The sequence below is a fragment of the Bombina bombina genome, chromosome 1 (assembly GCF_027579735.1).
Source record: "Bombina bombina isolate aBomBom1 chromosome 1, aBomBom1.pri, whole genome shotgun sequence".
Lineage (NCBI taxonomy): Eukaryota > Metazoa > Chordata > Amphibia > Anura > Bombinatoridae > Bombina > Bombina bombina.
In genome coordinates this window covers 1,040,986,910-1,041,014,639 of record NC_069499.1, presented here as the reverse complement: position 1 = coordinate 1,041,014,639, position 27,730 = coordinate 1,040,986,910, and positions in this window count along the sequence as shown.

Below are 27,730 nucleotides of genomic sequence, written 5' to 3'. Positions count from 1 at the left end.
TTGCACTTTTAAGTTTGGTTTGGACATCATAATAATAATAACAACTTAATTTCATAGTTGTCACATGGTAGAGAATTTATACACCATGTTATCAGCATGAACTGCAAACTAATTCACCTGTACTTCTGCCTTCCATTTGTACATAACAAGGGAACAATAATGGTATACAAAATGTAGCCTAGGCATATTCTAAGTTTGTGTACCATCTACAAGTATTTCCTATCTCCTACTATTTCATTCTGTGCTCTTCATTTTGGAGAGATATGAGATAACCTTTGATGTAAATATTACTTTAATACTTGGGGGCAGAATTATCAAACGGCGGACATCATTCCCTGTAGCAAATCATGTCCGCCCGACATCTCTAAATGCCGACAGCATACGCTGTCAGCATTTAACAATGCAGAAGCAGTTCTGGTGAACTGCTTGTGCAATGCCGCCCCCTGCAGATTCACGGCCTATTCGAGACCACTAGCAAGGGGTGTCAATCAACCTGATCATATTCAATCGGGTTGATTGCTGTCCGCAATCAGCCAATAGGATTGAGGTTGCATTCTATTGGCCGATTGGAACAGTCAATAGAATGCGATCTCAATCCTATTGGCTGATTGGATCAGCCAATAGGATTGAACTTCAATCCTATTGGCTGATTGGATCAGCCAATAGGATTATTCCTAACTTAATTCCAATTGGCTGATAGAATCCTATCAGCCAATCGGAATTCAAGGAACGCCATCTTGGATGACGTCATTTAAAGGAACCTTCATTCTTCGTTTGGACTTCATTTGAAGAGGATGCTCTGCGTCGGCTGGATTGAAGATGGACCCGCTCCGCTCCGGATGGATGAAGATAGAAGATGCCGCCTGGATGAAGACTTCTGCCCGTCTGGAGGTCGACTTCTGCCTGGATCGGATGAAGACTTCTGCCCCTCTGGAGGTCCACTTGTGCCCGGCTGGGTGAAGACGTCTCAAGGTAGGGTCATATTCAAGGGGGTTATTATTAAGGGGGGATTGGGTGGGTTTTAGAGTAGGGTTGGGTGTGTGGGTGGTGGGTTTTAATGTTGGGGGGTATTGTATTTTTTTTTACAGGTAAAAGAGATGATTACTTTGGGGCAATGCTTTGCAAAAGGCCCTTTTAAGGGCTATTTGTAATTTAGTATAGGGTAGCGATTTTTATTATTTTGGGGGCTTTTTATTTTATTAGGGGGATTAGAGTATTTGTAATTAGTTTTAAAAAATTTTAATTATTTTTTTATTTTCTGTAATTTAGTGTTTGTTGTTTTTTGTACTTTAGTTTATTTTATTTTATTGTAATTAATTGTAGGTAGTTTAGGTAATTAATTTAATGATAGTGTAGTTTTAGGTGTAATTGTAACTTAGGTTAGGATTTATTTTACAGGTATATTTGTTTTTATTTTAGCTAGGTAGTTATTAAATAGTTAATAACTATTTAATAGCTATTGTACCTAGTTTAAATAAATACAAACTTGCCTGTAAAATAAAAATAAACCCTAAGCTAGCTAGAGTGTAACTATTAGTTATATTGTAGCTATCTTAGGGTTTATTTTATAGGTAAGTATTTAGTTTTAAATAGGAAAAATGTATTTAATTGTAGTTAGGGACAGTCTACACCAGAATTGTTATTGTTTTAAAAGATAGATAATCCCTTGTTTACCCATTCCCTAGTTTTGCATAACCAACACAGTTATATTTATATATTTTTTACCTCTGTGATTATCTTGTATCTAAGCCTCTGCAGACTGCCCCTTTATTTGTTCTTTTGACAGACTTGCAGTTTAGCCAATCAGTGATGGCTCCCAGGTAACTTCACGTGCACGAGCACAGTGTTATCTATATGAAAAACATGAACTAACACCCTCTAGTTGTGAAAAACCTGTTAAAATGCATTCTTAAGAGGCGGCCTTCAAGGTCTAAGAAATTAGCATATGAACCTCCTAAGTTAAGCTTTCAACTAAGAATACCAAGAGAACAAAGAAAAATTGGTGATAAAAGTAAATTGGAAAATTGTTTAAAATTAAATTCCCTATCTGAATCATGAAAGTTTTTTTTGGACTAGACTGTCCCTTTAATTGTAGTTATTTTATTTAGATTTATTTAAATTATATTTAAATTAGGGGGGTGTTAGGGTTAGACTTAGGTTTAGGGATTAATAACTATATTATAGTGGCGGCGACGTTGGCGGCGGCAGATTAGGGGTTAATACATTTAATATAGTTGCGGCAACGTTGGGGGGGCAGATTAGGGGTTAATAGATATAATATAGGGTTCGGCGATGTTGGGGGCAGCAGATTAGGGGTTAATACATATAATGTAGGTGGTGGTGGTGTCCGGAGCGGCAGAGTAGGGGTTAATAATTATAATGTAGGTGGCAACGATGTCGGGGATGGCAGATTAGGGGTTAATAAGTGTAAGATTAGGGGTGTTTAGACTCGGGGTTCATGTTAGGCTGTTAGGTGTAGACATAAAATTCCTTTCCCCATAGGAATCAATGGGGCTGCGTTAGGAACTGAACGCTGCTTTTTTGCAGGTGTTAGGTTTTTTTTCAGCCGGCTCAGCCCCATTGTTTCCTATGGGGAAATCGTGCACAAGCACGTTTAGCCAGCTCACCGCTACCGTAAGCAGCGCTGGTATTACAGTGGAGCTAAATTTTGCTCTCCGCTCACTTTTTTGAGGCTAACGCAGGGTTTAAAAAAACCCGTAATACCAGCGTTGTCTTAATGGAGCATTGAAAAAAAAAAATGCTCGTTAGCAACGCACCCCTGTAACCGCAAAACTCGTAATCTCTGTGATTAAATGCTAAACAGCATTATAAACCTAATTAAATAATCACACAACAGACTGTATCATCAAACTAAGTTTAATTACCAAAAACATTTTTTTACCTGCATTTTTCTGCAAACAGTTCTCTGCATTGTTAGCATGTTAGATAATATTGAGTCTGCACCTATTCTATGCATTTCAATCTGGAGTGATAAATAGGCAGTTAGGCACCCTCACCTCAAGCAGCTGGACAGGAAGATAATAGGGAAGTGGCTGCTAGATCTTGTTGTTTTGAAAGCTGCTCGATAAGGTCTGTTCTGTGTACACAGATTCATTTCAGTCTGCTAAGCTTGCATAACTTTGCTGCAACACAAGTGGACAGCTCCACCTACTGGCTATTTTAATTAGTGCACTGCTTTTCAATGCTTTTCAATAGCAGTCACATGACTGAAAAAAAAAGGTTCTTATTCTGAAACGGCACAAATTGAACTGGAGTAAACCGAGGGCCACCTGTGTATATATATATATATATACAGTATACATATATATGTTATGGGCAAAGTAAGCTATCTGGGAAATCCAATGATTACCCAGGTAAAATGGACATTGCCCAAGTGGCTGTGGGTAATGCCCGATGTACTGTAATTCCCCTATCTACACTATTTTTTTTACTATGCCTGAGGGGGTTCAAGGAAGGCGCTCCGCCGATCATCTGGCATCCACCCCAAGTGAACCTTGGGGAATGAGATTTAGTAGGGGGGTTTCACCTCCCATGAACGCCCAAGGTGGAGGCAAAAAAGATAGTGAAGATAGAAGAATTACAGGGCATTGTACATATGTTTGATGCAGTGACTCGATGAAGCGCATCCACTCTGAGGGGATTTATGATCTTATATTGGGCTTTACCCACAGCCGCTTGGGTAATGTCCGATTTACCCGGGTAATCCTAGGATTACCTAATATCTGACTTTACCCATAACATATATATATATATATATATATATATACTGTATATACAGGTAGCCCTCAGTTTACGCCGGGGTTAGGTTCCAGAAGGAATAGTTGTAAATCGAAACCGTTGTAAATTGAAACCCAGTTTATAATGTAAGTCAATGGGAAGTGAGGGAGATAGGTTCCAGGCCCCTCTCAAAATTGGCATAAGTAACACCTAATACATTTATTTTTAAAGCTTTGAAATGAAGACTTTAAATGCTAAACAGCATCATAAACTGAATAAAATAATCACACAACACAGAATATATAATTAAGATAAATGAACAAAAACATTTGCTAAACGGCATTATAAACCTAATAAAATAATCACACAACGCAGACTTCACTTGCATTTTTCTGCAAACAGTTCTTTCTATGCATTCCAATCTGGACTGATTTATAGACAGGAAGATCTTGTTCCTTTGAAATCTGCTCGATAGCTCAGGTCTGGTTAAACTGATTAATTTCAGCTTGCTTGGCTTTGCTGCAACACAAGCGGACCGCTCCACCTACTGGCTATTTTAATAAATGCACTGCTTCTCAATGCTTTTCAATAGCAGTCACATGACTGGAAAAAAAGGTTGTTATTCTGAAACGGTGTAAATTGAACCGTTGTAAAACGAGGGCCACCTGTATATATATATATATATATATATATATATATATATACATACATAAACATCTTTAGACATGTATGTATGTATGTATCTCAATGTTGAAGTTATTTGCCTTTTTTTCTAACACCTGAGACCTCAAATCTTTGAGCCCTTATAACTTTTTTGTGCAATGTTTTAAAAATAATTTTATTAGATAATGCTATTATGAGTGTACTTTAATGTATTCTTTATGTGTTTTGTGCAACTTTGTTGTTTTGTTTATAAAACGCATCGCCCATGCATTTGCGTTTACTTTTAACTTAATAAGTAATACGAGCGTTAAAGACGTTGCATGCAAACACCCGCGATAAACATCATTCACTGTAGCAAATCATGTCCGCCCGACATCTCTAAATGCCGACAGCATACACTGTCAGCATTTAACAATGCAGAAGCAGTTCTGGTGAACTGCTTGTGCAATGCCGCCCCCTGCAGATTCACGGCCTATTCGAGACCACTAGCAAGGGGTGTCAATCAACCCGATCGTATTCAATCGGGTTGATTGCTGTCCACAGCCTCAGAGGCGGCAGATGAGTTAAGGAGCATTGTGCTCACAAGAGAACGCTTCCATAGGCTCCTATGGGAGCCTCATTCGGATGCTGTCAGAGATGGCATCAGAACTTCAGTGCCAGCGAAGGGGGTAAGTTGCGCAGTGATGGGGCGTCGAGTGTCAGCATAGGAGAGATGGGCCAGCAGACAGGGGTCAGCCAAGAAATGTTAATAACAAGCTGAAGCTAGCCGCGCTTAAGCCCGGATGGGGAGGCAGCGGAGCTACTGCACAAGGGCATTTAGGAGGGGTTCAAGATTCCAGTTCAGGCGGAGGTAGTAGGCTTGGCAACTCAAAGGAACCTCAAGTTTGCATATGAGCACCCTGAGGCCCTGCTAAAGAAGTTAGCGAAGGAGCTATCCCTGGGAAGATTCACAGGCCCCTTTAAGGAAATGCTGATTCCTTCAATGGTGATCTCCCCGTTAGGGGTGGTGCCCAGGGAAATTTTGCCTCATTCAGCACCTGTCCTACCTGCAGGGCAGGTTGGTGAATGACGCGATAACGCGATAGCCCCAGAGGTTAGCTCTGTGAGGCACCAGTCCTTTGACGGGCCAACATGGATAAGCTGCACATTGAGTCTGCCTTTTGGCTGCTGCCCATTCATCCTTCATCTTTCAGGTTGGGATGGGTTGCAGGTTTGAGGGGCACTACAGTATGTCAACAGATGTCTCCCAATGGGTTGCTCGGTTTCATGTGCATATTTTGAGATTCTTAGCTCATTTTTGCACTTTGCCATAGCAGCAGCAGCGGGGGGGGGGGGGGGGGGGGGGAGTGTGTAAGCCCACTACCTAGATGAATTCCTGTTGGTGGGATACCGTTAAAGTGCTGTAAAAAACAGTTCCCAACCCTAAGGTATGTAAGGAATATTTGCCCAATTCTCTGCATAAGAGAATCTTTAGCTATTAGACCCTAGAGTGGTGAGTGGCTTTTGATTCATGATGATGGTTTGAACCTGACCAAATTTCAGTTCACAGAAGTATTGCGCAGGGTGAGAGTGAGGGTAGGTTTAGGGGGGGGATCCACTTGACTCCTCATTCGTTTAGGATAGGGGCTGCAACTAGCGTGGCTGCGTTAGGCTGGACAGAGGAGACAACAATTAGGGTGCTGGAAATCTCAGAGGTACAGGTCATATGTTAGGCCCCCAGTTCAGGATTAGTCTAGTTTAGAACAACGCGATAGCCCCAGAGGTTAGCTCTGTGAGGCACCATTCCTTTGACAGGCCCACATGGATAAGCTGGACATTGAATCTGCTTTTTGGCTGCTGCCCATTCACCCTTCATCTTTCAGGTTGGGATGGGTTGCAAGTTTAAGGGGCAGTACTACAGTATGTCAACAGATGTCTTCCAATGGGTTGCTTGCTTTCATGTGCATATTTTGAGGCTTTTAGCTAATTTTTGCACTGGGCCATAGCAACAGCAGCGGGGGGTTGTGGGGTTGTGTTAACCCACTACCTAGATGAATTCCTGTTGCTGGGTCCGGCGGGCTACAGGGAATGCGACAGGCTTATGGTGGTCATGCGATGCCTGATGCAGGAATTTGTTGTTCTGCTGGTGAAGGATAAGACCCAGGGGCCTTGTACTAGGCTTACGTTTTTAGGGATAGAGATTGACACTGTGGAAAGCTATGTCATCAACCTGAGGAGAAAGTTCAGAATCTGCTGGGAGCGGTCAGAAGGGGTTCTTCAGTAAGATGGGATCTGCAATCGTTGCTGGGTCTTCTGAGCTTCGCTTGCAGGATAATTCCCATGGGGTGCATCTTTAACAGAAGACTCGAGGCGCCGCTTAAGGGCGGTGGTGACGGGAAGGAAAGGTTTCAACTCTCTTTGGAGATGATGGCGGACCTTAGGGTTTGGGAACTGTTTTTACAGCACTTTAATGGTATCCTCCTATGGCAGGAGGCTCCCATTGTGACTCAGTCGCTCCATCTGTTTATGGATCCAGCGGGCAGTCACGGATACAGAGCCTACTTATGGGGCAGGTGGAGTGCTGGGCAGTGGCCCTCCCACTGGGTAGAGTCAGGGATTACATGTAATCTGACGCTCCTGGAACTTTTTCCTATTGTGGTCCCTATTGAATTGTGGGGTCGCAAGCTAGCGAACAGGTCAATTTTCTTCTGGACGGATAACCTGAGCGTAGTCTTTGCCATTAATCGGTTGTCAGCATCATCGCCGGTGGTGGTGAATTACTTGCGGCATCTAGTACTTAGATGTTTGCAGTTCAATATCCACTTGGCCGGCCGACATGTCCCAGGCCTGAATAATGTGATAGCTGATACGCTTTCCAGATTTCAGTGGGGGTTGTTTAGGGGATTGGTGCCTTCGGCCTCAGCTGATGGGCTGCTCTGTCCACCTTTTTTATGGCAGATCGCAGAGAGTGGGCGTTGATCCTTCTGTTGATCCAGGCGTCGGTGGCTCCTTCAACATGGCGGGCATACACCCAGCATTGGTATGATTGGGGGTGTTTCTGCAGGTTACACTCGTCATCACCCCAGATGAGCTCGCAAGGGCTCCTTCTTGATTGGTTCATAGGCCGGAGGGAGCAAGGGATGCACAAGGGTGCTTTGGGGGAGGCTGTATGGGTTTTAGAACTATACAGCAGCTTTTTTGATTAGGCAGGTAGTGAAATGTTGGGGCTGGTCTGGGAGCAGACTGTCCAATACTAGAGAGCCTATAAGTCTTTCATGCTTGCACGCCTTAGTGGAAGCTCTGGGTGAGGTATGCTCCTTTCCCTAAGAAACGTGTTTGTTCAGATGCACCTTTGTGCTGGCTTTTTTTGGGTACTGTGCCCGGGGGAGGAAATAGCAGGCTCCAAAGCTAGCAGGGGCTCAGGGATTCAGATCCAACATTTCCGGGTAGCGGACAGGTCCCTGATGTTGTTTATTCCTAGGTCCAAGACGGACCAAGTTGCAAATGGGGCCTGGATCTCATTGCCACCATCAGATGTAAGGGATATTTGCCCATTTCTCTACACAAGAGATTTTTTAACTATTAGACCCCAGAGTAGTGAGTGGCTTTTGATTCATGATGATGGTTTGAACCTGACCAAATTTCAGTTCACAGAAGTATTGCGCAGGGTGAGAATGAGGGCCGGTTAAAGGGGGGATCCACTTGACTCCTCATTCGTTTAGGATAGGGGCTGCAACTAGCGTGGCTGTGTTAGGCTGGACAGAGGAGACAACAATTAGGGTGCTGGAAATCTCAGAGGTACAGGTCATATGTTAGGCCCCCAGTTCAGGATTAGTTTAGTTTCATTGTTGCTTTTGTGGGCAGTTTTCAGTGGTTTTTGTATGTTTGGGGGCTTTAGCCTTATGTTTCGTTATTTATTTTAGGTGTTGTCAGAGGGCTCACTAGAGTCTGGATAGTGGTTTATTCCTACATTCACTGGGCATCTATTTGGGCCCTTTCCATTCCAGACAGGCAGCAATTGGACTTTGGGGCTTTGCGAGCATCATTGTGTTGTCTTAGCCGGAGAGGATTGAGTTGGAGCAAATTGTCTTCTCTTCTTCAAGAGGAGCAGCGCAGATGGGGCAAGCCCCATATCATACTCTTGCATCTAGGTGGCAATGACATGGGGTCAGCACCGGCATTGGATCTCATCATTGCAATGAGATCTAATGTGAGGTGGATGTGTGTGACGTTCCCGGGGCTAAGTTTGGGTTGGTTCAACATTGTACCAAGGTTGCAATGGCGGAACTTCCCAACTCCCAAGACCGCTTACCGTGTAAGAAAAAAGTTGAACAGAGAGCTGGGTAGGGCAGTACTGGCCACCCGTGGTTTTGTGGTCCATCATGGCCATCTGTCGGCAGACAAAATGTATCTTTTTAGGCTGGATGGAGTCCATTTATCAGATGAGGGATTGGATATATTTTTGGCAGACCTTAAGATGGCCATGTCATCCCTAATTTTTTAAAAAAAGAGAAATTTGGTTTCAGGATGTTATAATATAGTAAGGGTGGCATCAAGAGTCCTGGCTCACCTTAAGTGGTGGGAGGTCATGGCCCAAGTTTACAGTACAGGGTCCACAGGGGTGACAGTCAGGCTAATGGGCAGGGTGATGTCCCCAGGTTGTGCCCTGGGAATGCCCTGCCCCGTGAGCCTGCCGGCTGAAGATCCTTTAGGGCGTCTGGTACCATTTGATAGGGGTGGGATTCTGCAGGGTCTGCCCACGTTCCAAAACCGGGTTATGACCTCTGGTCATATGGGGTTTTCTATAGCCTTGTATGCCACCACCTATGGTTTATAGTTTATCAGTTATTTATTTGTGATAAATAAATGCGGCCAGGCTTGGCCTTTAACCCAGCTCTCTTATAGTTTAGTAAGTTATTTAAGTAGGGTGAAATATATAGTGGGAGCTAAGCCCTTAAGTCATTTTTCATTTGTTGTTCCTAAAAAGCGCACTTTAAAATGTATTTCTTTTCATTTTTTAAAAAATGTGTTACTCTTCAAAAAGCAATCTGCCCAGAGGGGATTCCAGAACTAAAGTATAATGTCCTTTTAAGGACATAAATCAGTCAATTTCAATCACCTTAATAATTGCTTAGAAAGAGATTCTTAAACCTGTCTGTTTATGGACATTTAGGAATTGATTTTGCCACACTCTGCTAAAGGATATTGGGCTAGAATACAAGTGGAGTGCGAATTTATTGCGCGGGATAAAAACTAGCCATTACAAGTGGCTGGTTATTGCTATCGCAGTAGCAATTAGCGCTTATAAAATTAACGAGAGATCAGATTTCTGGTTAATTTACCAAACCAACCAAACACCCCCTAAAATACAGTGTAATATACTTTATTAAAATATAAAGATAGTAGCATCATTATTTTTTAATAAAATAACTGCAATAAGCAGTTTATAGGGTTTAAAATTGGCGGTGCTTCCCAGCAATGTAAACTCGAGCTTGTGTTCACATTGTGCTCAAATTTGCGTGCACTGGTATTACTCAGTGGAGCGCAAATATCGTTCTGGGGTATGGAGCTTATGCAAGGTGGTGGCAGGCTTAGGATTGTCTTGAATACTGAAAGGGGCCAGCGGCCGGTATGTGTTCTTTCTGGAATTACCCCTATTAGGCATGTTTAAGAAACAGACAAGCAAGTAAGTTTATTGCACAGGAGCTGGAGACTTGGAAGCAGGAAGCAGGGTAAGTGAGAAAGCGTAGGTGCAAAAGATTTTGGAAGAACACACAAGCGCCCAAGAGGCTAATACCCACAAAAATGGATACAATCCAATTTAATAAAAAAGATTTTTTATTTATTTATGTATTTATAAAAACAAATTTAAAAAGAAACAAGGTTTTCTTTAAAAAAACAATTGATCTTAATGCCCAAATAGAGACACTTTAAACATAATCTGGTTGTTTTTTTTTTTAAAGAAAACCTCGTTTCTTTTTAAATTTGTTTTTATAAATACATAAATAAATAAAAAATCTTTTTTATTAAATTGGATTGTATCCATTTTTGTGGGTATTAGCCTCTTGGGCGCTTGTGTGTTCTTCCAAAATCTTTTGCACCTAGATAAATTTTGGGGATTTTTTGAGGAAGACCCCAGAACTCACTAGCTTATATACCCCTAGTTTGCGCAGTCTATAAAAATCTACTTGTCACATAAGTGAGAAAGCGTGCCCACACCAGAACTCGAGTCTGAAGTAATGCCCACGATAGGGCCAGGAACAGGAGTGCAAACTTAGGCTTAACAACAGAGGGCCCACTTGAGGCCGAGACTGGAGGTGCCCACTTGAGGCCGAGACTGGAGGTGCCCACTTGAGGCCGAGAATGGAGGTGCCCACTTGAGGCCGAGACTGGAGGTGCCCACTTGAGGCCGAGAATGGAGGTGCCCACTTGAGGCCGAGACTGGAGGTGCCCACTTGAGGCCAAGACTGGAGGTGCCCACTTGAGGCTGAGACTGGAGGTGCCCACTTGAGGCCGAGACTGGAGGTGCCCACTTGAGGCCGAGACTGGAGGTGCCCAATTGAGGCCAAGACTGGAGGTGCCCAATTGAGGCCAAGACTGGAGGTGCCCAATTGAGGCAGAGACTGGATACACTGGTATTGCTGTGACAGTCTGGAGACACAGGATACACAAAGAAAAATATCACTATGTTTTACTAGTCAGGGGTTAAAAGCTACTAGCCCAGAGGAAAAAAGTTAGTAGTCCACTCAATGTTAAAGATAGGAAAAAAATCGAAATTTCTAAATCGTCCGCTGCAATTTCTAAGTTGTTCTGGATCACAGGACCACTGGAAATGTCAAGCCCTGTATATATACATATGTGTATACATATGTATTTATATGTGAATATATGTATTTACAGACATATATACGCATATAAACACATACATATAGAAAATGTCAGTCATTTCTTTTGTGGTTTTTTTTTAAAACAGTTATTATATATTACTTCAATATATAAATTAATTTTACATAGCACTTATTTTTCTCCGTTCATCTGTCAACTATACAATAGTAAGATTTTTTTAGCTACATTACATGAATATTTTATTTACTGTCCGACAATAGCACTTTTTTAAAATTAATAAAACATTCCTCGGTAACTATACATTAAGGGCTAGATTATGAGTGGAGCGCTATTGTATGCGCATGAGTGATATCTGGTTTTCAAGGCCATTTGCGTGCAAGTTACATTCTGCCCATTTTGCAAGTTGAAAGTAAATGCAAACGCCTTTTACGTTAGAATGATTACCGCAACTTCAGATCTCTGGTTAACTGTTAAAGGGAAATGAGTCAAAATAAAATGTTATGATTCAGAAAGAGCATGCAGTTTTAAGCCACTTTCCAATTTACTTTTTATGGTCAGACTTTTTGGGGTACAAAATCCTACTGAGCATGTGCACAAACTCACAGGGTATACCTTTAGGCTCGCCGGAAACAGGAGTTAAGAAGCAGGCGAGCGGATAGGTGGCTAACAGCAATCCACACGATCGCATATGATCGGGTTGATTGACACCCCCAGCTAGCGGCATTGCACAAGCAGTTAACCAGAACTGCTTGTGCTATGATAAATGCCGACAGCGTATGGTGTCAGCATTTATCGATGTCCCCCAGACACATGATAAATTGGTCCCCAAGTGTTAAATTGTTGTCTTTTTATTATGCACTTGTTAATTATGTAATTCTACTGCATTGAGTGGTCCTTTAAGTCAAAAAGGTATCACAAAATGCATCAAAATGCATGCAAAAGTACAGTTACACTCATATTAACACTAATAAGAATTATTAAAAACAAAATTGCGTTAAAAAGTTTTAAGGGCTCAAAGATATGAGGTGTTAAGGGCTTTAATATGTATATGTATATAAGTGCATTAGAGCCCTTTGCAGTCAAGTAGATGAAAACAAGAAAAACCATATGTATGCAGTATTCATATTTAATAAAGCATTTAACTATGTATGTACTGTAAATATTTCACATGCCAATCTTCTTCACATAGGGGAATATGTTCTAAGTATGTTTTAATAGCTAGTCATATATATATATATATATATATATATATACTGTGTATATATATATATATATATATATATATCTGTATTGTATATATCTATACCTATATATAATCATGTGTATATATATATATATATATACTGTATATATATATATATATATATATATATATATATATATCTGTATTGTATATATCTATACCTATATATAATCATGTATATATAAATATATATATATATATATATATATATATATATATAATCATGTATATATATATATGTATTGTATATATCTATACCTATATATAATCATGTATATATATATATCTGTATTGTATATATCTATACCTATATATAATCATATATATATATTTGTGCAAAAAATCCATCAAATATATATTTAAGTATCTCTTTAAGAATAAATGGAACATATTCTGCTATGTGCAGAACATTGGATTCTGAAATATTCAATATTATCTTCTTAAGTTGCGCTTTTAAATAGCCACATTCGTGTTTGTGCAACTTTTTCGGCTACATTAAAGTCTATGGGGGAATGTTATTTTGTGTTTGCAACTTTTGAAAGTATATTTGTTACCGCGATTTGCGAGCACAAGAGCGCAATTTTTTTTAGCAGTTTTAATGCTCGAACGCAAGCGCAAACTATCGCTCCACTCGTAATCTAGCCCTAAGTGTGTATTTCAGAATCTCATTTTAAAAAGAAAAATAGATACTTCTCCACATTGTACATTGTAACGTTTTTCATTTTTTTTCAAAATTATTTGTGATTTCTGTTTTGTGTCAGTGCTCTCTATTTTGAACTTAAGAGCTGCGATCTTGCTGCTAGATTGTTGACAGTTTATATGTATACAAAGCCATGTGCCAAGCTCTGAGTGTTACCACATGAGACTGACGTCAATTCCGTAGCATACAGAGCTGTCAACACTGTCTACAGTTCAGACGTAAGCCAATGTCACAGTGCTCTAAGAAACATAGTTGGCTCTACCCATATAGGTACTGGCCGAAATGTCAAAGACCCATTCACCATATCAATGCAATTATTAGAGTAAAGCTGATAATGGAGCCAAAAATCTAGTATTTAGTAAGTCGTCTAACTGGTATGCCACTACATAAATATTTCAAGACTGAATAGAATATTTATACATTGAGGCAAAGGTGTTGCATGGGTGCTACAAGGGGGTGTGGGTTTTCCAGTTTAGCCATGAGTGTCTCCATTGCTTTATTGGTGAACAGTCCAATTATAACTGTCAAGTGTAAGTGTGAATGTACCTATGTGTGTGATAGATTGTCCAGTTATGGGCGTCGTGTGTGTGAATGTGTCAGTGTCTGTACTTGTTTCATTTGGGAAGAAAGGCTATATAACTACAACTGTTATGTCATGCAATGGGTCTCCATATTTGTGTTTATAGATAACATATGGTTTCTGTATAAAAATAAAAAAAAATTAAAAATTAAAAATGGGGAGGACTAGTCGGCTTCTATAAAATATAATGTATTCTTGCCTCTGATCTTTTTGGAATCTTTTTAGTGCAGTGTTTCCCAAACCCAGTCCTGAGGACCCTTAACAGGCCACATATTCATTATCTAGAGCACAGGTGAAATAATCAGTTCACCTATGCGCTAGTTAAATGGACACTGAACCCAAATGTTTTCTTTCGTGATTCAGATAGAGCATGCAATTTTAAGCAACTTTCTAATTTACTCCTATTATCACATTTTCTTCATTCTCTTGGTATCTTTATTTGAAAAGCAAGAATTTAAGTTTAGATGCCGGCCCATTTTTGGCGAACAACCTGGCTTGTTCTTGCCATATAATAAGTGTAGAGGGAGCCCAACTAGGCTGAAGTATCAAAATTACAGATAATTACGAAAAATACATTTATTAACACATAAAATACGGTACCCTATACATACAGACTTATTAAAAATAGAATTAATAAAAACAAAAAAGTAAGTGGCCCTATTAAGTTAAATGGCACAGACAATTACAATTTGTATAATTAATACAAAAAGTCCCAAGTGATAGAGAGTATCCTTTATAAATGTCCCATATACAGTGTCCTGTGTCCTGTGTATCCAATTAAATAAATTATGTGTCCAACAATATCCTAGTGCAAGTGGGAGAGGTAATAACCTCTTAAGGAAAAAAATAAAAATAAAAAAAATAAAAATAAAAAATTAAAATAAAAATAAGAAAAAATAGTCTAAAATCCAATGTAACAAAAGTCCAATGTGATCCAGTAATGATTGTACCTGTGAAAACAAAAATCACATTGCACAGTGCAATAATGCTAATAATATTAAAAAACTCAATTGAAAATAGGCTTACCCTATATTGGACTCGAGCAGTGACTACTTAACATATATATCGACGCATTTCGGCCCCTGGACTCTGCCTTTTTCAAGATGTCAACTGCTGGTTATGTGGTGGCTTAAATAGCCTGTATTGACCAATAGGCATGGACGTGACTTCCCGCCTAAATTTGCCAATATTTTTAACATAACAGGCCCTATAATGCCCCTATGTAAGATGGAGGCTATGCGTTCTCATTACTAGCTCACTTCCGGTATCACTCATATTATTAAGAGTTCACTTCACGCTTCATCCGGTAGTGACGTACCTGTCAGGTTACGTCCTGTAGACCAATGATATAGACACTTTTATGGTATGGTTAATGATACTGAGTAGTATGACCTATTCACATTATGAGGCTGTGTTTTGTGACCTTGATTCTAGAATTTATTAAGAGGGGAATCATTCTAATAATAAAAAGAGCGATGCCGGAAGTAAACTCTTGATAATATGAGTGATACCGGAAGTGACCTAGTAATGAGAGCGCATAGCCTCCATCTTACATAGGGGCATTATAGGGCCTGTTATGTTGAAAATATTGGCTAATTTAGGCGGGAAGTCATGCCCATGCCTATTGGTCAATACAGGCTATTTAAGCCACCCCATAACCAGAAGTTAACATCTTGAAAAAGGCCCAGTCCAGGGTCCGAAACGCGTCAATATACACGTTAAGTAGTCACTGCTCGAGTCCAATATAGGGTAAGTCTATTTTCAATTGAGTTTTTTAATATTATTAGCATTATTGCACTATGTGATTTTTGTTTTCACATGTACAATCATCACTGGATCACATTGGACTTTTGTTACATTGGATTTTAGACTATTTTTTCTTATTCTTATTTTTATTTTTATTTTTTATTTTTATTTTTTTATTTTGATTTTGATTTTTTTCCTTAAGAGGTTATTACCTCTCCAACTTGCACTAGGATATTGTTGGACACATAATTTATTTAATTGGATACACAGGACACAGGACAATGTATATGGGACATTTATAAAGGATACTCTCTATCACTTGGGACTTTTTGTATTAATTATACCAATTGTAAATGGCTGTGCCCTTTAACTTTATAGGGCCACTTACTTTGTTGTTTTTATTAATTCTATTTTTTAATAGGTCTGTATGTATAGGGTACCCTATTTTTGTGTTAATAAATGTATTTTTCACTTGTATTTTCCTTTTTAGTGTAATCTGTTATTTTGATACTTCAGCCTAGTTGGCGCTCCTTCTATATGGGGATAGATAGGGAGGGATCTCACTTTGGGAGCTTGTATCTTTTTAATGCTGGCGTTGTATATGTGTATTTTTTAATGTTATTCTTGCTGATTGGTGCATTATTTTAACCGGCCAATAAACAATTGCTGTCCACGGTCCTGAACCAAAAAATTGCTTAGATGCCTTCTTTTTCAAATAAAGATACCAAGAGAACAAAGAAAATTTGATAAAAGGAGTAAATTAGAAAGTTGTTTAAAAGTGCATGCTCTATCTGAATAAAATTGGGTTCAGTGTCCCTTTAATATATAATAAATATGTGACCTGTTAAGGGTCCTGAGGACTGGAGTTGGGAAACACTGTTTTAGTGGGTATAGTATTCATATTGGTTAGTGTAGACACACTGGGGCATATTTATCAAGCTTTGTTTCTCAAGACCGCTGCTCAATAACTTGTCCGCCTACTCTGAGGCTGCGGACAGAAATCAACCCGATCGAATACGATCGGGTTGATTGACACCCCCTGCTAGCGGCCGATTGGTCGCAAATCTGCAGGGGGCGGCATTGCACCAGCAGTCCACAAGAACTGCTGGTGCAATGATAAATGCCGACAGCGTATGCTGTCGGCATTTATCGATGTGCGGCGGACATGATATGTTACTTCGTATCATGTCCGCTCGCTCATTGATAAATATGCCCCACTGAATTTTGAAGCTGAAAATGACTTCAATACAGAATACATACAAATATATATGGGCCAATTTATGAAAGTGCGAGCGGACATGATACGATGTAGTGTATCATGTCCGCTGCACATCAATAAATGCCTACAGCATACGCTGACTGCATTTATCATTGCCAAGCCGTTCTTGTGAACGGCTTGTGCAATGCTGTCCCCTGCAGATTCAATCAGCCGATCCTATAGGCCCGGGGGGATTGATGTCCACAGCTTTAGAGCAGGCGGACAAGTTATGAGCAGTGATCGTTAGACCGCTGCTTCATAACTACTGTTTCCGGCAAGCCTGAAGGCTTGCATAGAAAAGGGGACATTGGAGCCATTTCGGAGCTTGATAATTCGGCCCCATAGTCTCAATTATTATGTATATCATGCATATCAGCTAATGTTCAGTTAGATAAAATTATACTTTATGCTAACACTTCTTTCCAGACATTGTACACTAAGAGTTAAAAACTGCCTCACTCATGTTTTGAGAGTTAACCAAGACTGTATATGAATCTGATAAGATATTGTAGTCCCACCTAATCTTCTGCAAAATATATTGACAGGAATGCCCAGCAGGTAAGTGTTACCCCACAAAGTCCTAGTTCACAAGTTGAGCTCTAATGTTGACACAGGGTAGGTTATCAAACTCGTGGGTCAGTGCACTGAATAGTGCATAATCTGGTATTACAAGTCCTTGGTAACATAGAATTACCATAGAATGTTTAGTGTGGATGAAATCTCTTTGGCACGTTCTATACTGTCAATGGATAGTGTGACCACCCTAAACATCGCTCAAACTACAAGTTGTAATTTATGTGTAGCACACAAGCACAACATATATATATATATATATATATATATATATATATATATATACATACATATGTATATACATATTAAATATAAAATATGTTTATTAATAAAATAAATGTATAAAACGTGTTTTAATGTGATATGGTATATGAAAAGGAATTAACTGTGAAGGGCTCAAAGGTGTGTGTATATATATATATATATGCATATAAATTTTTTGCCCTGGTTGCTATTCAACGTCCCTTTAATGTGTTTCAATATACTGGTATACATTTCCTCCTCTGCATTTTTTGCCCTGGTTACTATTCCACATCCCTTTAATGTGTTTTCAATATACTGGTATGCATTTCCTCCTCTGCATTTTTTGCCCTGGTTACTATTCCAGGTCCCTTTAATGTGTTTTCAATATACTAGTATGCATTTCCTCCTCTGCATTTTTTGCCCTGGTTGCTATTCCACGTCCCTTTAATGTGTTTTCAGCACCCTGGTATGCAGTTCCTCTGATGTCTGTATTTATGACTTTTTTTGTATATTTGTTATCAGCTACAATTTCTGTGTGCATCCCTCAGCCATTTGCTCACCCCCCATCTAATTTACAAGTGTGTAACTCCAGTCTACCTAACTAGTCTACTTGTAACGCAGCTGCCTTGAATCAAATCATTCCAACTCTAATTTCACTACTATATGCAGCTGAGACCTGGCTCTGTGAAGCCTTGGCTCTGAGCTTCAAAGTGGCTCTGGATTTTAAGTGGCCGAGTTAAGAACTGGAGGGGAAACTGCAGACCCCACTAACAGGTAATCCTTACTAACTATACACCTGCACAATGCTCTCTTTGTCCTTGCTGCTCTTTCTGTCTGCAATCTTCCCAAAACTCACTGCATGCCCTTATAACATCAATAATCCCCACACTATCCTTATCTCTCCCTCCCTTCTCTCATCCCCTATGCTGTCCTCTCATGAACTACTCTGTTTCCTTTACAATACTTCCCCATCTAACTCTCCTGTGTCTAATCATACATGCTCCTGCAAGTCTCACTCTCACCTTATGTCACTCTCACTGCTACTACTGCTTGCTGCTGGTGACAAATCTCCTAACCCTGGCCCTGTAGCAATCATCACACTTTTACACTCTCGCTCAGTCTCCCACAGTACAAACTCAAGGTCACGAGATCCCAACAATCTCATCTCCAATAACCCACAGTGCTTATTCCCTCTCTTTTCTTGTGCCCTCTGGAATGCATGCTCTGTCTGTAACAAACTTACAACTGTTCACGACCTGTTTGTTTCTAATGCTTTCAATCTTCTAGCAATTACTGAAACCTGGCTATCTTCCTCTGATATTGCTTCCATTGCAGCTCTAACGCATGACGGTTGCACTTTAGCCACACACCTAGGCCAGAGATATGGTGGTGGTGTTGGAATCTTACTTTCCCCCTCCTGCTCCTATCAGCACCTGCATCCTCATCCATCTCTCTCCTTCTCCTCCTGAAGTCCACTGCATCCGCATTTTCTCCCCCCTCTCCCTCAAGGTGGCAGTTATCTATTGCCCCCCTGGACCAACCTCCCAATTCCTTGACAACTTTGCTGCCTGGCTTTCTCACTTTCTCTCTACAAATACACCCTATTCCCTACTCACCATGACAGACACTCTCTTGATCTCACAATCCATCCTATTCCCTACTCACCGTGATGGACACTCTCTTGATCTGGTATTCTCCTACCTCTGCTCCCCTTCTGATGTCACCTGTCGCCCATTTCCCATCTCAGACCACCATCTGCTCACCTATAATCTCAATGTACATGCTAAACCTATTTCTCCCCCCTGCCTCCCCACCTATAGAAATCTGCACACTGTGGATCCTCTCCAACTTTCTAATCTTATTAAAAAAACGCCTTCCCCACACTTCCACGGTATCCTGCCCTGACCTTGCTACAAACCACTATAACAATACTCTCTCCTCTGCACTCTACACCCTTGCTCCTCCACAAATACGCAAAACCCCACGTCGTCAGCTCTAGCCCTGGCACTCTCAGCAAACACGCTATCTACAAAAATGCTCCCATGCTGCTGAACGTGCCTGGAGGAAATCCCACTCTGAACCCGATTTCCTACACTATAAGTTCATTCTTTATTCTTACTCCTCTGCCCTTCACTTAGCCAAGCAAAACTACTTCTCTTCTCTCATATCGGCTCACTCCTCAAACCCTAAAAGTCATTTGACTTTAGTGCTCAAGACTTGGCAGACTACAACCTTCCATCTCCGCCCCCGGTAAACCCCTCCAACACTCTCAGTACCTTCCCCCCCAACCACTGAGAATGAAGTGAGTTCCCTAATATCTACCTCACTACCTGCCCACTTGACCCTATCCCTTCACATCTAATACCTTCGCTGTCCTCTACCCTTACCCCAGCTCTTACTCACATATTCAACCGATCCCTTACTACTGGTTCATTTCCATCATCCTTCAAACATGCAAAGGTCACCCCCATCCTTAAAAAACCCTCCCTCAACCCCAATTCTCCTGCAAACTACCGCCCCATATCACTACTTCCGCTAGCTTCTAAAGTCCTGGAAAAACTAGTTTTCATTCGCCTAACACACTTCCTATCCTCCAACTCATTGCTTGAACCCCTGCAATCTGGCTTCCGTCCTCAAAACTCAACCGAGACTGCCCTCACCAAGGTTACTAACAATCTTCTTTCTGCTAAAAACAATGGCCACTATTCTATACTTATCTTACTTGACCTGTCTACTGCCTTTGACACTGTTAACCATCCCCCCTCTTATGGACTCTCAGCTCCCTTGGGCTCTGTGATATTGCCCTCTCCTGGATCCACTCTTATCTCTCTAATAGCTCCTTTTCTGTCTCATTTGCTGGTGACTCCTCCTCTCCATTGCCTCTGTCTGTTGGAGTACCTCAAGGCTCTGTTCTAGGCCCTATACTCTTTTCCATTTATACTTCCTCACTGGTTAAACTTATCAGTGGCTATGGCTTCAACTATCACCTCTATGCTGATGATACTCAGATCTACCTATCCACCCCTGCACTCTCTCCTTCTGTCCTTTCCCACATCAGTGACTGCTTATCTGGCATTTCTTCCTGGATGGCCTCTCACCACCTAAAAATCAACATGTCCAAGACTGAGCTTCTTCTAATCCCCCCATCTAATTCTACTCCAGTTTCTAACTTTACTATCACTGTTGGTGACACCACTATCTCCCCATCACCCAAGTCCACTGCCTAGGAGTTACACTTGACTCCAATCTATCCTTCATACCCCACATACAATCGCTCTCTTCATCCTGTCGCATCCTTGTCAGTAGTTTATTTTATCAACTACTGACAACATTTCTGCCAAATAAAAACATTGTCATTTAGAACATTTATTTGCAGAAAAAGGGCAAAATAACAAAAAAGAATGTGTTTTCAGACCTTGAATAATGCAAAGAAAACAAGTTCATATTTTGAAACAACACAATACTAATGTTTTCACTTAGCAAGAGTACAGAAATCAATATTCGGTGGAATAACCATAATTTTCAATCACAGCTTTCAAGCGTATTGGCATGCTCTCCACAAGTCTTTCACATTGCTGTAAGGTTACTTTATGCCACTCCTGGTGCAACAATTCAAGCAGCTCAGCTTTGTTTAATGGCTTGTGACCATCTTTCTTCCTCTTGATCACATTCCAGAGGTTTTCAATGGGGTTCAGGTATGAAGATCAGTCTGGCCATGACAGGGTCTTGATCTGGTAGTCCGCCATCCACACCTTGGGAAAAAAAAAATCCTTAAAGTTGAGTAACATTGTCAGAGCAGAAGAAAGCAAGTTGTCTTCCAGAATAACCTTGTACGTGGCTTGATTCATGCGTCCTTTAAGACAAATCTGCCCAATTCCAGCCTTGCTGAAGCAACCCCAGAGCACCAAATGTCACAGTGGGTGTGAGACACTGTGGCTTTTAGGCCTGACCAGGCCTCCATCTAAAAAAAAGATTATCAAGTGTTGAGTAAAGCTAAAAGTCCTCTATGGTCCAATCCTTATGGTCTTTTGGAAACCTCAACCTGGCTCTTCTTTGCTTCTCATTGATGAAGGTCTTTTATATAGCTTCCCACGACTTCAACCCTGCCCTAGGAGCTTGTTTTAAATCATCATCATGCACTTCACCCCAGCTGCCATTTGCCATTCTTTTTGTACATCACTTGATGTCATTCTACTGTTGCAATGAGTTGGTGGTCATCCCAGGCAGTGGAGTCGTTTTCCCCCTCTGCTGGTCTGTAGCTTTGCTGTCTCCAATGTCTGCTGCTGACCTTGTTCTTATGAGCCGCCATCTTTGAAATTTTAAGGATGTAAGAAACCTGATGCTCACTGTATCCATCTGCCAGTAAATCCAGAATTGAACCCTTCTTTTTCTCATTTAAAACATATTTTTCAACTCTTTTGTCATGGTCAATAGTTATTTTTTATTACAATTACTACTACTAGCACTGTTTTGCCATAAAGCTGGCCCTATTGCAAGAGAATAATGGTATATATAATATAATATAATAAATGCTCCAAATGACAATATTTTTTATTTGGAACTTGGAAGAAATGTTGTCAGTAGTTTATAGAATTTTTTTTTTTTTTTTTTACTCAAATACATACCTATAAAAAGTAAAACTAGAGAATCTGATAATTTGTGCAAATACTTGTATGTATGTGTATGCATGTGTACATATGTACTTATACAAGTAAGATATTGAAAAAGTAGAGATACCATCATTTAGGTTTAAATTAAAGAAATTGGATAATATTTTTTCAATTATTCAATTAATGTATTTAATTTGAGAAACTTAGAAGTAGCAGCCATTTTGTGAGTACAGATTACATTGTAGGCATCTAAGGATAGTTGCTACACATGTGCAAACAGCTCAGCAGTGGAATGTAGTGAAATATTGATTTCAACATGAAGGCACCTATGACAAGAGGGAGGCGGGAAATAAACTCTATACTATGCTTATGAAATCTATTTAGAGCCAGATTACAAATGAGCACACTTTAACGCTCCCGCACAAGAATTAAATGCGATAGAAGTACGTTTTTTGCATGCATTGGGTTATGAGTTGAAAGTAAACTGTTTTAACTCACTCATAAAAAGTCAAATTTAGGATATTGCGTGAGCGATAATCTATTCCCCCATAGAAGTTCATAGAGCAAAAACATAAAACACCCTATATATTCATATTCAAGTGTTCTTACATGGCAGAATATGTTCTATTTATTCATAAATACATATTTCTATATATATTTGATGTTTTGTTGCACAAATATATATTTATACATATATATATATATATATATATATATATATACACACACAGTATCTCATAAAAGTGAGTACACCACTCACATTTTTGTAAATATTTTATTATATCTTTTCATGTGACAACACTGAAGAAATATCACTTTGCTACAATGTAAAGTAGTGAGTGTACAGCCTGTACAACATCGTAAATTTGCTGTCCCCTCAAAATAACTCAACACACAGCCATTAATATCTAAACCATTGGCAACAAAAGTGAGTACACTTCTAAGTGGAAATGTCCAAATTGGGCCCAATTAGCCATTTTCCCTCCCCATTGTCATGTGACTCGTTAGTGTTACAAGATCTCAGGTGTGAATAGGGAGCAGGTGTGTTAAATTTGGTGTTATCACTCTCACACTCTCTCATACTGGTCATTGGAAGTTCAACATGGCACCTCATGGCAAAGAACTCTCTGAGGATCTGAAAAAAAGAATTATTACTCTACATAAAGCTGGCCTAGGCTATAAGAATATTGCCAAGACCCTGAAACTGAGCTGCAGCATGGTGGGCAAGACCATACAGTGGTTTCACAGGACAGGTTCCACTAAGAACAGGCCTCGCCATGGTCGACTAAAGAAGTTGAGTGTACTTGCTCAGCATCATATCCAGAGGTTGTCTGGGAAATAGATGTATGAGTGCTGCCAGCATTGCTGCAGAGGTTGAAGGGGTGGGGTTCAGCCTGTCAGTGCTCAGACCATACGCCACACACTGCATCAAATTGGTCTGCATGGTTGTCATCCCAGAAGGAAGCCTCTTCTAAAGATGATGCACAAGAAAGCCTGCAAACAGTTTGCTGAAGACAAGCAGACTAAGGACATGGATTACTGGAATCATGTCCTATGGTCTGATGAGACCAAGATAAACTTATTTACTTCAGATGGTGTCAAGCGTGTGTGGCAGCAACCAGGTGAGGAGTACAAAGACAAGTGTGTCTTGCCTACAGTCAAGCATGGTGGTGGGAGTGTCATGGTCTGGGCCTGCATGAGTGCTGCCAGCACTAGGGAGCTACAGTTCATTGAGGGAACCATGAATGCCAACATATACTGTGACATACTGAAGCAGAGCATGATCCCCTCCCTTCAGAGACTGGGCCGCAGGGCAGTATTCCAACGTGATAACGACCCCAAACACACCTCCAAGAAGACCACTGCCTTGCTAAAGAAGCTGAGGGTAAAGATGATGGACTGGCCAAGCATGTCTCCTGACCTAAACCCTATTGAGCATCTGTGGGGCATCCTCAAACGGAAGGTGGGGGAGCGCAAGGTCTCTAACATCCACCAGCTCCGTGATGTTGTCATGGAGGAGTGGAAGAGGACCCAAGTGGCAACCTGTGAAGCTCTGGTGAACTCCATGCCCAAGAGGGTTAAGGCAGTGCGGGAAAATAATGGTGGCCACACAAAATATTGACACTTAGGGCCCAATTTGGACACTTCCACTTAGTAGTGTACTTACTTTGTTGCCAATGGTTTAGACATTAATGGCTGTGTGTTGAGTTATTTTGAGGGGCAGCAAATTTACACTGTTATACAGGCTGTACATTCACAACTTTACATTGTAGCAAAGTGTAATTTCTTCAGTGTCACATGAAAAGATATAATAAAATATTTACAAAAATGTGAGGGGTGTACTCACTTTTGTGATATACTGTATATACTGTATACGTATATATATATATATATATATATATATATATATATATATCAATTGGGGGTTCCAAACTTTAGTGCTTGTAGAAACAGAGAAACATAAAAGGGGAGAACAGTTTATGGTGCAGTATAACAACACTGGTTTAAAGCATGGTATAAAAAACATTTTTGTTGCACACCTTTTGGCCTCAGAGTCTGTGAAGTATATGGAGTGTCTTTGCTTCTCAGTGTGGAGTAAGGTAGTTGTTAAATGCCAGTGATGATTAAGATCTGTGTGGTGTCAGTAGAAAAACTTCCTTTTCAGTTGATATAATATCCTTACTTGAGAGGGACAATAAAAGACTTCCCCTCTCAGGGGTATGGTTGATAGATGCCTTTCAATCAGTGAATGAAACAATTGCAAATGGTTGATGCAAATAAAATGTCTTTTTATTTTAGCACAAAACAACCAGTATTAGTGCTAGTGATTAAAAAAATCTCCGGATAGTGTATAGTTAAAAAGTCTATGCAAAACTTTAAGGTAAATTCCTTCCCAAATAGGCTGTGATGGATAATGCCTAGAATATGTACAAATGGATTTGTAGAATCCTTGGTAATCCTTGTTGATTTCCTTTTGTTAAGAATTCTAGTTCCGTTTTGAAGATGAGGACAATAACGATTGTCAAAGAAGCCTGTGCAGATTGTAGGATAGGTGAGGTAATTTTTAGCCTCCACAGATCTTTCCTTCCTTCGGATGGCGTTGGATACACTTGTGCTTGACAAGTGATCTGCAGAATTGCGGTCTCGCCGGACCGGAAGTGACGTCACAAGTGGGCGTGCCCTTATGAGTTTCGTGAAACTGTCTTCACTTTGTCAGATACCCTCTGACGAAGTGAAGACAGTTTCATGAAACTTCGTCAGATACCCTCTAATGAAGTGAAGACAGTTTCACGAAACGCGTAAGGGCGCCCCACTTGTGACGTCACTTCCGGTCCGGCGAGACCGCAATTCTGCAGATCACTTGTCAAGCACAAGTGTATCTAACGCCATCCGAAGGAAAGAAAGACCTGTGGTGGAGGCTAAAAATTACCTCACCTATCCTACAATCTGCACAGGCTTCTTTGACAATTGTTATTGTCCTCATCTTCAAAACGGAACTAGAATTCTTAACAAAAGGAAATCAACAAGGATTACCAAGGATTCTACAAATCCATTTGTACATATTATAGGCATTATCCATCACAGCCTATTTGGGAAGGAATTTACCTTAAAGTTTTGCATAGACTTTTAACTCTACACTATCCGGAGATTTTTTAATCACTAGCACTAATACTGGTTGTTTTGTGCTAAAATAAAAGACATTTTATTTGCATCAACCATTTGCAATTGTTTCATTCACTGATTGAAAGGCATCTATCAACCATACCCCTGAGAGGGGAAGTCTTTTATTGTCCCTCTCAAGTAAGGATATTATATCACCTGAAAAGGAAGTTTTTCTACTGACACCACACAGATGTTAATCATCACTGGCATTTAACAACTACCTTACTCCACACTGAGAAGCAAAGACACTCCATATACTTCACAGACTCTGAGGCCAAAAGGTGAGTAACAAAAAAGTTTTTTATACCATGCTGCAAACCAGTATTGTTATACTGCACCATAAACTGTTCTCCCCTTTTATGTTTCTCTGTTTCTTTATAAACTTGCGGTAATAATTGGAGAAACTCAAAAACCTCTGCAATTCCTTTAAAGAGGTAGGTTGAGTCCATTCTAGTACCGCAGTGAGTTTAGCAGGATCCATGGCAAAACCCTCCTTCAACATGACATAACCAAGGAATTGGATTTGCACTTGATCGAACTTGCACTTTTCTAGCTTGGCTAACAAGGAATTATCCCTGAGGCGAAGAAGCACCTGTCTCACGTGCCTATGATGCTCCTCTAAAGTGGGAGAGAAAACAAGGATATCATCCAGAGAAACAATGACATTACGGTTGAAGAGATCACGGAAGACATCATTGACAAATGCCTGGAAGACTGCAGGGGCGTTACACATCCCACAGGGCATTACAAGGTATTCGTAATGCCCAGATCTTGTGTTAAAGGCGGTCTTCCATTCGTGGCCTGGAGAGATGCGAATCAGATTATATGCCCCACGTAAGTCCAGTTTCGTGAAAAAGCGGGCATCCTAGAGCGAGTCATACAGTTCGGTGATCAATGGTATGGGATAGCGATTCTTGATGGTTATGTTGTTCAAGGCCCTGTAGTCAATGCAGAGTCTGAGCCTACCATCCTTCTTACTGATAAAAAAGAAGCCGGCCCCAGCAGGAGAGGAGGAAGGATGAATGAAACCTTTAGCTAGGTTCTCTTGTATGTACTCCTCCATGGATTTGGTTTCAGCCTTGGAGAGTGGATAAGGCCTCCCTTTGGGAAGTGGGGCTCCGGGAAAGAGGTTGATCTTGCAGTCGTAAGGACGGTGAGGTGGCAGCACGTTGGCTGCTTTTTTCTCAAACACATCAGTGAAGTCCGCATATACTGAGCGAAGGTTTGGAGGAGTCTGTATAGTGGCTATGGGAATACGGGTCAGAGGAATGACTTTAGCAAGGCAGGAGTGGAAACAGGAGGTGCCCCAGGAGGCCAGTTGTACCTGAGTCCAATCGAACCATGGATTGTGTACCCGAAGCCAAGGAAGACCAAGGATGACAGGCTGTGCTGGGGAATGAATAACCTCAAACTGCAACTGTTCAGTGTGGAGGACTCCCCCAGTCAGGGTCAGGGGTGCTGACTCGAAATGAATCAGGCATGAACCAAGGGGGGTGCCATCCAGGGTAGTTATTTTGAGAAAATGTCTTTTCTGTAGAAGAGGCAAACCAGCTTGAATCATGAAACGGTGATCCAGGAGGTTTTCAGCTGCCCCTGAATCATTGAAGGCTTGAGTGTGGACTGTATTTTGAAGGAAGTTAAGGGAAACAGGTACCAGGATCTGAGAAGAGTGAGGGGATTTAGTTGAGACCATGCTTAGAGGTACCCCAGTGTTATCCTCTAAGCATTGGCTTTTCCCAGCCGAACATCACAGTCCTTTAGTTAGTGGGTGTTAGATTCAAAATAAAAACATAGCCTCAGTCTCCTTCTTCTCTGCCTTTCAGACTCTGAGGGTTTGAAGGAGGAGAGATCCATGGGTTCTTTGATACAAAGTGCTATAAAGTCATCC